Source organism: Mesoplodon mirus (assembly GCF_964341445.2).
Source record: "Mesoplodon mirus genome assembly, chromosome: 7".
Classification (NCBI taxonomy): Eukaryota; Metazoa; Chordata; class Mammalia; order Artiodactyla; family Ziphiidae; genus Mesoplodon; species Mesoplodon mirus.
Genome location: NC_138983.1, coordinates 71,335,068 through 71,347,976, shown reverse-complemented (window position 1 = coordinate 71,347,976; position 12,909 = coordinate 71,335,068). Strand labels below are relative to the sequence as shown.

The 12,909-nt window shown below is 42.1% G+C and overlaps 1 long non-coding RNA gene across 3 annotated transcripts in view; it reads right to left on the bottom strand.

Moving 5' to 3' along the window:
• LOC309807924 overlaps nucleotides 1-12,909 on the bottom strand; it is a 41,221-nt gene that overhangs the window by 20,210 nt on the left and 8,102 nt on the right. For all 3 annotated transcript variants that reach the window (XR_014294698.1, XR_014294699.1, XR_014294700.1), the window contains one exon: nucleotides 9,750-9,812. This is a non-coding gene — a long non-coding RNA (uncharacterized lncRNA). The remainder of the gene's footprint in view (nucleotides 1-9,749; nucleotides 9,813-12,909) is intronic.

Genomic DNA, 12,909 nt, shown 5'->3' with positions numbered 1-12,909 from the left:
TACTTAGCTTTCAAGAGCTGTATTTATTTCAGTCCTCACTCATACAATGGGTATGATAGTATCTTCTTTACAAAGTCATTGAGAGAATTAAATAGAATAAAGTTTATTCTGATTTGGGTATAAAGACAGTGTTTTAAGGCATGTGTTTAAGATCATCGTCCCTTCTTACTCTCTTGCCTGATGTTCTTTGTGTCCTATGTTTCACAACAGCTGACCCATTTATGGCTATTCTTGGGGAACAATGGGGCAGAAACAGTGGGTTCTAGTCCTAATATTACCATTCACTCACTGTCGAGTGAATACTCAACTAGTATTGATTGAACACCCTGCCATGTGTCCAACACATGCTTAATATTACCTATTCCTCATAGAATCCAAAAGGCATGTGCATCATTTTTCAGATGAAGCCACTCTATAGCAGTGCTAGTCAACAGAACTTCTGCAATGATGGAAACACGCTATAGCTACGCTGTTCAAGGTGGATGCATGAGCCACAGTGGGTGGTAAGCACTTGGAATATGGCTGCTGTGACTGAGGAACCGAATTTTTCATTTCATTTAATTTCAAATAATTTCATTTTTTTTTTTAATTTCATTTTAAATAGCCATATGTGACTATTGGCTACTGTATTGGACAGTACAACTGTAGAGATTGCTGAGCTAGCATTCATGTGTAAGGCAAAATTGAGACTGTTATGGGCTGAATTGTCTTCCCCAAATCATATGTCGAAGTCCTAACCCCTGGTACCTCAGAATGAGACTGTATTTGAAAATAGGGCCTTTAAAAGTAAAATGAGGTCATATGACTGGGCCCTAATCCAATATGACTGGTATCCTTATAAAAAGAGGAGATTAGAACACAGACACACAAGGCAAAAGACCATCTGAAAACATGTGAAGAAGATGGCCATCTACAAGCCAAGGAGAGAGGCCTCAGAAGATACCAACCCTGCTGACACCTTGATCTTAGACTGCTAGCTCCAGAATTGTGAGAAAATAAATGTCTGTTGTTTAAGCCACCCAGTGTATGGTATTTGTTACGGCAGTTCTAGCAAACTAATACAAAGACCTTTTCACTTCTAGTTCACTTACAACAGACTTTCTCAATAAATTCATCAAGGATACATTCTATCTCTCACACAAACAATACAACACACAGAGTTAAAAAAGTAAGATACAAAAAATATATAAGTAACAGTAGTTGAATGAAGAAAGCAGTAAATTTATAATTACATTTTTTTGTTATTTTTTAATAGATCTTTATTGGAGTATAATTGTTTCACAATACTGTGTTAGTTTCTGTTGTACACCAAAGTGAATCAGCCATATGCATACACATGTCCCCATATCCCCTCCCTCTTTTTTTTTTTTTTTGCGGTACGCGGGCCTCTCACTGCTGTGGCCTCTCCCGTTGCGGAGCACAGGCTCCGGACGCGCAGGCTGAGTGGCCATGGCTCACGGGCCCAGCCGCTCCGCGGCATGTGGGATCTTCCCAGACCGGGGCACGAACCCGTGTCCCCTGCATCGGCAGGCGGACTCTCAACCACTGCGCCACCAGGGAAGCCCCTCCCCTCCCTCTTGATCCTCCCTCCCACCCTCCCTATCCCACCCCTCTAGGTCACCACAAAGCACCGAGCTGATCTCCCTGTGCTATGCTGGCTGCTTCCCACTAGCTATTTTACATTTGCTAGTGTATATATGTTGATGCTACTCTCATTTAGCCCCAACTTCCCCCTCCCACCCCATGTCCTCAAGTCCATTCTCTACGTCTACATCTTTATTCCCGTCCTGCAACTAGGTTCATCAGTACCTTTTTCTTTTTTTTAGATTCCATAAATATACGTTAGCATATGGTATTTGTTTTTCTCTTTCTGACTTACTTCACTCTGTATGACAAACTCTAGGTCCATCCACCTCACTAAATATAACTCAATTTCATTTTTTTTTAAAGCAATTCTTTATTTACTTATTTATTTGGCTTAGCTGCTCTGCAGCATGTGGGATCTTCCCAGACCAGGGCTCAAACCCATGTCCCCTGCATTGGCAGGTGGATTCTTAACCACTGCTCCACCAGGGAAGTCCCTTGTTTCTTTTTATGGCTGAGTAATATTCCATTGTATATATGTGCCACTTAGTTTCTCACCTCATAGAAGAAATAAAATATGGCTACCAGTTAAATCTATATCTATCTATCTATCTGTGCATAGCTTTTAAATTAGAGGAAGAGGATCATTTCTAAGTCATAAAAGAAAACATGAAAAGGAAAACTATTAAACCTAATAAAAGTCCAGAAAAGAAAAAAGAAACTTTAAAAAAAAATAAGAAGGAATAACCCATATATATCAAAAATCACAATAAATGTGACTAAAGTATCCTTTTAAAAGGGATGACTCAAGTTATGTAAAACCCAAAACATTGTCATGTGTTAACTCTGGGAAAGAAAGTAAGATTGTGGGAGGGCACTTTTACAATTTACTGTAAATACATCTTTATCATTTAGTCTTTCATGATAAAAATGCATTCCTGTATTACTTGTATAATCAGAAAACATTTTTTTATAGGTCAGAAACACTAGAGTCAAACCCAGATTTTCTGGCTCCAGAAACAATTCTATTATACACATTGCATTTCCCCTTAAGGGAAATAAACCCCTTCTTTGGGACTTAACATCTGTACTATAAAATGAAAGTTGTGGGCTACATTTGTGACTTTCAAATTTTGTCTCAAAAAAGTATTTTAGAAGCCACTTTGGGGGTTCCGAGAAAGGCTATGTGAGTAGACCACCTATTCATTATACTAGACCACCTATTTATTTCAAGCGGTGAATTTCCTCTTTTATTTGCTTTATACATCGATGTTCCATTTAAGACTATTTATAGAAAATAGTATTATCATTCTAAAAAAAAGCACATGAAAGTTTGAAAGATGCTATCCTGGAAGACTTCTAAAGTACCTTCTAACTTTAACATTCCAGAGTACTCGCCATTTCCCCATTTCTACAACAAATACACTTCTGCATGAAAACATAGACTAGGAAAATCTCATATTAGGTTTTTGCTGTGTTCATATTCGTGAAATTAGCACAACCTTCTTTACAGTTATTTCCATCACTCAACCAACTGCTTTGTGGTTATGTAATGAACAGGCTAATATGGCTGATTTGAAGGGCTGGATTTCATACCCCTCTCGGTTGGGTATTACCTACACCTAACCTCAACAGCTAGGTCAACACTAGTGGAAAGTGCCTTCCCCTAAGAGACAGATAACCTGGATTTTCATCTGGGACCTACCAAGACTCATTGTTTGGCCTTTAGCAAGTTATGTACCTCAGTTTCCTCAGCCATAACATGAAGAATTGGTCTATTAAATCTCTGAACTTCTTGCCAGCTATCAAATTTTATAATTTATATGAATCCTTGATGCTTGATCAAAATATATGCGCATTTCAGGCAAAGAGAAATGAGACCTCCAAAAAAGATGTGGGTTCAGAGAGACTTATCAAGACTTGTAAATAGGATGCACAGCCATGTTAAATTCTTAAGTAGAAAAAGATAACAAAGTAACTCAAACCTTTGGAAAGAAAGCTTTTCTTCATAGGATAGCGGGCCACGAAGTGACAGGACCCTAATGATTAGCTGACCTTTTTTTCCCAAGCTACTTTGAAGAGATTATCTAACTATCATTTCAGACAACCATGACTCTTATTTTTAGCTCTGAGTTTTCTTCATGAGCACAGTGACCTGCATCTCAGAGTTACAAAGGGCTCCCAGATATGGTTCATGATTCATATGCAGGTACCTTGCATTGACTTCCAGGAAGGTCAGGGGGGTAGGAGCCCGGAAAAATGATTTTAGGTGTAAAATCTTTCTTTGCTCTTGTTCCTGTTCCCACCACTTGATCAAAAACGCACACTCCAAAAATTGATCCCTTGGCGCCACAGGCGATTGGCAATTAAAACAGAACCCAAGAGATACTGTTCTCCAAGGGCCTCGCAGCTGGTGTGGGCGGGACGACACTCAGGGCTTTGGTCACCGGCTATTTCCAGCCTCTGATAGCAGTTGTGTTACTCATGTCTCATTCACCCTCTCCCCTAGGCCTCCCTCCCCTCCCCTCCGCAGGCCAAGGCTGGTGACAGCCCCCGTATATTTAAAGAGGACGTGAGCCCCCTCAGGCAGTTGAGCCGACAGAGACCGCACAGGCCGGTGAGTGGGGCGAAGGGCCTCAGGGCTGGGGGTGGGCTGGCCTGGTGGCCCGCTGGGACCAGGGAGGGTCCCGTAGAGCAAGGGTGTGGTTCATGTCCCAAGTACCAGCATCCACTCGGGTTCTGTGTGAGGAGGCTCAAATTATGCTTGATTCTGGGGGGACCTAGTTGTCTAGAACATTCCTAAAAGGGTGATTAGCATTTGGGGGCTCAAGGAAAATCCACAGAGAATGAGGAAGGGATTATTTTTGGTCTAAAACTATTTCCAGTATTCATGGAATAATGTTTCTTATCGTCTTAGTCAAAAGACCTGCATTCTAGTCCTAGGACCACGTAAATGAAAGGATGTGTGACTCTGAGAAAGTTCCTGCCCTCAGGGTCTTGGTCTCCTCTGCAATGATGGATGTGGACGTGGTGACAGTTTTCTAAACTGTAAAGCACTGCACAGTTACAAAGTGGTTGCAATAGATACGATACAGCAGAAGCCAGCTTTCCAATGCGCAAAATACAAGGATTTGTTCTTTTCAAAAGGTGTGGGTGCATGACTCAGGTGTCTATATTTCACCTTACCCTGTCTCTCACATAGGTAATACTCAATGGAGTTGTTGATTTAAAATTGACTTTATATCCCAAGGTTGTTCAGCAACTGGCTTGCTTTTAATAATTTGAAACTAATCAAAGCAAGACCCAAAATAGACATTGCTGTACTGAAAACCCATTAAAAGCTCTGTTTACTGGGAAGATAATTCCCAGCTGGGGCTGAGGGGTGATTCCCAGTGTTTCCTCTAGGTTTCAGTAAAGGACTTTTTTTTTTTTTTTTTTTTTTTACATCCCAGTGAATGACAGGCACGAGTGTGACTGAGAATAAGAAGTGGTTTTAAACAATAGTCTGAGTGGAGCTGCTGCCTTCAGATCAAAGCCACTGACTCTAATTTCTGTTCCCTTCACTGAGCTGGGGAACAGCTCAAGAACAAGGGGTTGGGGAACAGGTCTGAGGAACCTTGTCTCTCTGCAGTACAACTCAATGAAATTCAATGAGCTTGTACTGACCATCTCATATGTCGGAACTGGTGTGAAGTAGAGGCATCACTAATGCAGGGAAGGTTGCGCTTCGACATGGACAGGACAAGAAAATAGGGAAGAGCCTGTGTTCTCAGTTGACTTTGGGGACTGAATCTCAATGCTGGGTACATCCAATTCATCACAATTTATGTAAAACTGCTTTCTGACCCAGAAAATGTCCAGGATTCTTGTGGCTTGGCTTTGGTTCCATTCTGAACAACTCAGTCATTAAAATGAGCCCGGGGGACTTCCCTGTGAGTCCAGTGGTTAAGATGCTGCGCTTCCACTGCAGGGGGCGTGGGTTCAATCCCTGGTCAGGGAACTAAGATCCCTCATGCCAAACGGCATGGTCAAAAAACATAAAAAAATAAAAAATAAAATGAGCCCTGGCTGTTGGCAGAGCGTACAGCCGACCCTCAGGCTCTGCCCCCTCTCAGCGGGCAGACAGGTGCTCTGCAGCCATCCACTGGAGATGGAGGGGGCAGGCCAGGGGGCAGGGGGAGAGAGAAGGAAAGAGCGAACAGGATCCTTCAACAGGCAAATTGCCACGGACTTCTTGGAAGAAGTGGAGACAGACTCTCAGTAGAATACAAATTCAGAAATGCTGGGAACTTGAAGAAGGAAATAGAAGAAAACAAAGAGCATCAGTCATAGAGGCAGTTCAAATTCTAGCTCTGAACATCACTTCTCTGAGTTTCCATTTCTGAACAGTAGAATTAAAGTAAGGCCACCTATCCCAAAGGGATTTGTTAGAATCAAATGGGATAAAGTATAAGAAAGTACTTTGTAAGTCTAATAAAACTGTACAAATATTCAAGGCCTTGGAGAAAAGGCACAGGGCCAAACCTGATGGGCTGCAGGAGGATTTCCTGCTAAGTACAAATGTGATGATAAAAGTCCAAAGGTCAGAGCAAATAACAAGCTGACCAGGAGTTAGATGATTGATTTGTTTTACAAGAGGAAGGACACAGACAAGGAATATAACACACAGGGAATATAACTCCTGAGGCAGGCAAACCTCCAATCATAAGTGTGCCACTCAGATGTCTGGGAATACTATATCCAGAGTTGGCCTTCATGGCCAAAGAGAAATGTGATGCCTTCAAATGTGAAAAACTGCAGTTATTCATCACGATGAAGGAATTCAGGAGAAGAGACAATAATTGTCTTATTACTGGGACCAAGGAAGATGGAAGCTTTTCGGAGCCTCATCACGGACCTCATCATGGGAAAGCGTAGATCGTGATTTGTTGGTCGTTTACTGCCCTGTGCAGGCGCAGAACAAAATTAGCCTATTTAACTGTCACCAAAAGTCCTGCAAGAAGTCATTCTTCAGAGGAAGTAACGAAAGTTCAAAGAAGCAAAGTAATTACTCAGGATCACACGGCTAGGAAGTGGCAGAGCCAGGATGTAAACCAGGGCGCAACGTGGTCTTAAAAACCATTTATAAAGGCCAGGAGAGAACAAAGTGAGTTTCTGAGAGTAAAAGTCAGCCACACCTCAGAGACAATTTCAGGAAAGATATAATATGACCTGTGCATTACAGCCTTAGTTTAAGGGGCAGGTGTGTCTACTCTGAATTTTAAAGGGATGAGAGCTGGGTTTATTTCTGTGCTGGGATTAAGCAACCTATCTCCCCAGGCTTTGTGAAAGGGCCTCTGAAAGGGGGACTTCATATATCTGTTCAGAAGGTTAGGAGGAAGCCGCTGACCTTGAATGTCCTACACCGGGGAGCTGAAGGCCATGGTCTCCCTGGGCCACAGTGACTCTGTCTGGGTTCACTGCTTCCCTTCAAAGTCCAGAGCACCAGAGAGGTCAGCTGGTGGTAGGCACCAGAGCTGCCAAAGTGAGCAAGCGGGTGTCCCGGGGCACAGGCTCAGGACCCTGCCTGATGGGCTGTCCCTGGTGCCAGGTACCCTGATCCCCCCAAGGAGGCTGACTCTCTCCCTGGCCTGGCTGCATCTGTTCTTGGGTACAGCACACTCTCAAGGCTGAGAAACAGAGTTGGTTCACAGTCTGAAGAGAAGGGCCATGGAGAAAGAGTTGGAAAGATTTACTTGTTTTAAGAAAATGGATTTTAAAACCATTTTGGAGATAAAATAATAACAGTAATAATGAAAGCAACTAAAATTATTAAACACCTGCTATGTATAAGCATTGATGTATAACATCTTAGCTATTATTATTATCTTATTTAACTGAAAATAACCTTCTAAGACAAGTCTTCTCATTCTCTCTTTATGTGCATGACGACACTGGGCTCAAAGATTTTGAGTAATTTGCCCAAGGTTGAACAGATAGTGCTTTTTGAAACCTGGCTTGGTTCTTTCCAAAGCCCATGCTTCCCCACACCATCTGTTTTACCTGGATTAAGAGACTAGAGAAGAGGCAGTGTTTGAGAGGAGACACTACTGGGCAGCTTTTCTGCAAGGTGAGGCTCCAGTCACCGATCAAATCCCTAAACCTGTCTCAGGGCTTGAAGGACCCTTGAAGGGGGCTTCACTACTTTACAGCCACTTGGACACCCATCCCCTGCCAAGCTAATTCAATAGTGAGAAAGAACTCTCCAGCCCCAAAGGAGCCCTTTCCATGTGTGAAGAGCACTGACTCTTAGAAAGTCTTTTATTTTACTGAACTGAATTCCATCTCCCTCTTTTACTCCCACCTATGAGTATTCTCTCTGTCCCATGGAGAGACAATGGGTCAATCCGATCCCAATTCCCATAAGCTGGGAAGGTTGGTTAATGGAGGTGCTGACCCTTGTCCCCTCTCGAGTGTGTTGTAAGCAGGAACATGGGACACAGAGCCAGCTTAAACTGGGGTTTGAATTGTGGTTCTGCCGCTTACTGGTGGTGGGACCTCAGACAAGTCACTTAAGCCCTCTGAGCCTCATTTTTCTCATCTGCAAAATGGGGATCACAAAATTTGCTACGCAGGGCTGTTGTATTTAAGGATAGTATATGTATAGCAACTGTCACATAGTAAACAATAAATAGAAGCTAATGTTAACATAAGGACACAGCTTTGGAGTCAGAGCGACCTAAATTCCAACCTAGCCATGTGACACATACTAGCCATGTGACCTTGGGCAATGTAATTTCCCTGAGATTTCATGTCTCCATCTCTAAAGTGAATTTTGTAAAAGCACCTACCTTGAAGAGTTCCTGTGAAGCTTAAATGAGATTTACCATAGGGCCTGGCCCAAAGGCTGGGCATCAGACGCTATGGTTTTAATAACAATATTATTATATTAGTAATAATTGTGATTATCACTTAGATTCCAGATATGTGTTTCTATGATCCAAAATCTTTGCCTCAGTCAGTGTAGACAATTTAACTCACTATGTGGAATCAGGCACCTAATAGGACAACCAAATAAACCAACACTGAGATGAAAACAGCATTGTCGCTGGAGGTCTCTGCTCAAAGCCATAGCCTAAGGTTCCCTCCCTGGTTCTTTAATGGACCCCTAACAAAGAAAGAACAGAATCACTGAGCACCCATTTTATCTACACCATCCACTTTTGCCCTAAGGTATCACCTTTCAGCTCCACAGTTGGTAGTTTAAAAAAAGAAAAACAGAGTGTTGGATTAGGAAGAATGTGCCCAAGTTACACAGTACAGTTATACTTTTAAAAATTCAGACTGATACGTGACAACTTAGAGTTGTGGCAGAACTCATTAGCTCTTACATTTTATAACACTCTGCAGTTTACAAAGTGATTTTACTCACTCGAACAGCTACCGTCCTCCCAGCAATAGTGAAATAGATGGGACAATTATGCCTGTTTTATAGAGAGGATATTGAAGTTCAGAGAGCCTGCATGGTTTTCTCAGATCACACGGCTTTGAAGAGGCAAGACAGAACTAGAACTCTGGCCTCCTGCATCTGGTTTACAGCCTCCTCCAGCCCCTACTATAGCACATTCCCAGTATAATCTCTTCCACAGCATTATTCGTTATGAAATCCACCCAGGTAAGTCTCTCACTGGGATCTGGTATCTAAAAGTCTGGAGTCCACCCTCTCCCTAGTTGACATCACAGGGTCCTGCACTCTGTTTCATCCTCCTAAATTCAACTGTCTCCCATTTCAGTCCTGACACACGACTTTCTGACAACACAGCCATCTCTGGGACTGGCCCAGGGAGTAGTGCCAGGTGATGTGATGGAGACTGTGATCCAGGTGACAAATGGGGCTGAGTGACGGGCAAGCCTATATTTGGCGTCCCACCTTCAATGACCCTTGCCTGTGCCAGGCAACGCTGATAAACAAATGGCCCACCCCTTGGTATCTTGCCAGCGTAAACTCGCATTCCAGGCCTGGCTAGGGGAGTGTTGAGACACAGGAATTCCAAAGCAATGCAGGAGGCTGAGAAGGTTAGATACGTAAGCCAGGACCTACATGTGCTTTCAAATCATATAGTGAGTTAATTAGCAGATCGGCACTATTTGAGTAAACTGAAATAAAGTGAATAACAATGACTTACCTTTGAACAGCTTCTCAGTGCTGCTTTAAATTCCATCATCTTTCCATGACCTTCACAGTGATCCTGTGAGGAAAGTGCAGGACATAATATTATCATCATTTCTGACCCACATTAAGGCCGCAAGGTCAAGATTAGAACCTGTGTCTTCCAATTCAGGATGCTTTACAACACACGCTGCCTTTTGGCCTTTGAGCATCTGAAGAAGAAATCAGAGACGTCGTCTGTGTTAGGCCCCCATAGCTACATTACCATCTTTAGAAGTGGAACTGAGCACCTGTTTAATTGAATGCTTATGGATTTCTATTTTGAGTTTCAAGTCCTGATAAATGTATGTCAGATATTTATGATCACTTAATAACAACCTGTGCCAGGCTCCATTACCTTGTGAAAAAGCTATTATCTGTAATCTTATACGCACTTTGGAAAGTATCATGTGTGGACGATTGCTGAATACACACACACACACACACACACACACACACACACGACCCTAAGAAGCATATCTCTTTCCATTAACTTGCAGGACATGCCAATGAAATCTCCATTGAAGATTTGAAATGAGAAATTTGACCTGGGGTTGTTTTCATTGAAAATTTTCACATCATTAATTTCACAAGTGTCACTGTCACATTCCTGGATATATATTGCATTTCTCCTTTATTTTATATTATGTTGAAACTCAGGACCAAAATGAACACGAAGAAAATTATGATTCTACCCTTTTCCAAAAAAACATACCATCTTTAGTCAGAGAAGGGTGGATCTTTGAAAAAGAAGTTGGGTAAAAAATTACCCCCAAATGTCTACTTTTTATGCCTCATCTTGTTTGTACATGAGATGGAAATCTTGAAAATCTATTCTGCCCCTGAAAGTAAAAAATAAACAATTTGGGCTCTTTTAGGGCATATTAAGTTCTCCATGCCTTTCTGTGTGCTCTTTTCTCTGCCTGAAATGTCCTTTTCCCTTTTCTCTATCTGGTGAACTCTTATTCACCCTTCAAAACCCCATTTAGATGTGATGTTTTCTGTGATCCTCCAACAACTCACTGCTTTCCTCCCTAATCTAAATGTCGGTAGCCATGCCCTCCTTTGAGTTTTCATAGCACTTCTCATAAGCCTCTTTTCTGGTACAGAGTATTCTGGTTCCTGCCTATCTTTCTCACTAGAATGTAGGCTTCTCAAGGCTAGGGGACAGGACACAAATTACCCATTTTTATAAGCTTTCCCCTCCTTCATTCCTCACCGAGTAATTAGTGCAGTGTCTGACACATGACAGGTAGGTAGTAAATGCATGGTGATTAAATGAATAAATGAATGAATGAATGCAGACTTGATCCCAAGCCTTTCAATTCAAAATCCATTACTCTTCCTATTAAACTAAACAATCTGAACTCTAGAAATAGTAGCACTAAATGTTTCCTTTTAAAAAACTTATTTTCTAAGATTTTACTGAATGAAAAGAAGAATCTGCTTCTCTGAGAAGGGTAGGATGTTCCTGGCTAACCTAACCTGCTTTTGGAAGCAGGAAAATCTCCTTGCAGGACATTTAGGTGGAAAGTTTCCCTTTGGTCCTAGTATTGGTTTCTATGGTCTGTTTGCTATTTACCTTCTGTTTCTTAGCAAAACCTGTCTTTCTTACGAGGCTGGGAGACACAATCCAGACCAGGTGACCCAGGAGGCTTAGTGTTAATTGCCAACTTATAATAAGAAGGTGACTAGCTTCCCAGAAGGGAAAGAGAAGGTCAGAGGCAGCCACTTGGAATTGTCTGATAGTGCTTGGTGTCAATGACAAGATGACACACCAGTCTTCTTAGAAACCAAAGGATCCCAGAGAAAATTCAGCCCCCCTGGGACTGGCAGGATTTCAGATTTCACTGAGTACTGATGGCTTATTTTAGTTCCACTCTGGGGAAACTGAAAACTGGATTCATACTTACAGACAGACACAGACGGAAAGAGAAAAAAGTTTCTTGATGTCCCTCCTTGCCTAGTATCTCTCAAACATAATTCTCTAGTGGGGAGACAAGGATGGCCTGGGGCTGGCTAGCAGCAGCTTCTGACAGCAGAGGGTGCTTGAAGGGTGTGGAAGGGCCTGCAGGGGCATCACCTGGCTCCTGTGATCACACCTGTCCCTGTGAGCTCTGACAAGTACCTTCCTGCACATCCTCTAAACACCACTGTGAAGCAACAAGGAAAAGAATGACCCTCTTCATATCATAGGTGGGAAAACAGAGGTAAATAGAAGCTATGAAGTTCATCTTGATGCACATGGCAAGTTGCTGGTAGCCCTGAAAGCAGGAGGAGGTTTCCAAACCACTGATCTAGTACAGTGCCAACATAGCTCATTGCCTGGGCAATGATATTTCTTAAAAAGGAATTAATGGATAGATGAAATACATCTGAATAGAGTTTTTATATATTATGTATTTTTATCAGCAAGATTAGCCAAGGCTTTGCTAACCAAAGGGTGGTGCCCTCCTAGCAGCATCAGCCCTGCTTGGAGTCTTAGAAGTGCAGAATTTCCTGCCTCTCCCCAGATCTACCAAACCAGAATTTGCATCTTAACAAGATCCAAGGTGACTCAAGAAGAACTGAGCTAGATAAGAATACCATTTTCACAGGTTATTCCCACTTCTGATGGAATAATTTTTAAAACCCTAGGTGGAAGAAAATAACCATACTGAATATTTGCATACAATTTCAGATACACAGAACTAGCTTATCCATTCCTTCTAAGGACCCTGTGAGGTACATAGGAGCAGGGGCTATTGAAATTTAACAAAAGAGGAAACTGAGTCCCACAGTGGTAAAGTGACTTGCTCAGAGCTTGCTCTGAGTGTCTGAGCTTATCCAATGACTTACACACAATAACCATTTGCTGAAGGAATGAATGAACCACCAACAAACTGGGGCTGGATCCTGGTCTTCAGACCAGAGCACTACTAGGGATTGGTTCACTCTTTTTATTTATTTATTTATTTTTTAATTTTTATTGGAGTATAGTTGACTTACAGTGTTGTCTTAGTTTCAGGTGTACAGCAAAGGGAATCAGTTACACATATACATATATCCACTCTTCTTTAGATTCTTTTCCCATATAGGCCATTACAGCATACTGAGTACAGTTCCCTGTGCTATACAGTAGGTCCTTATTAGTTACC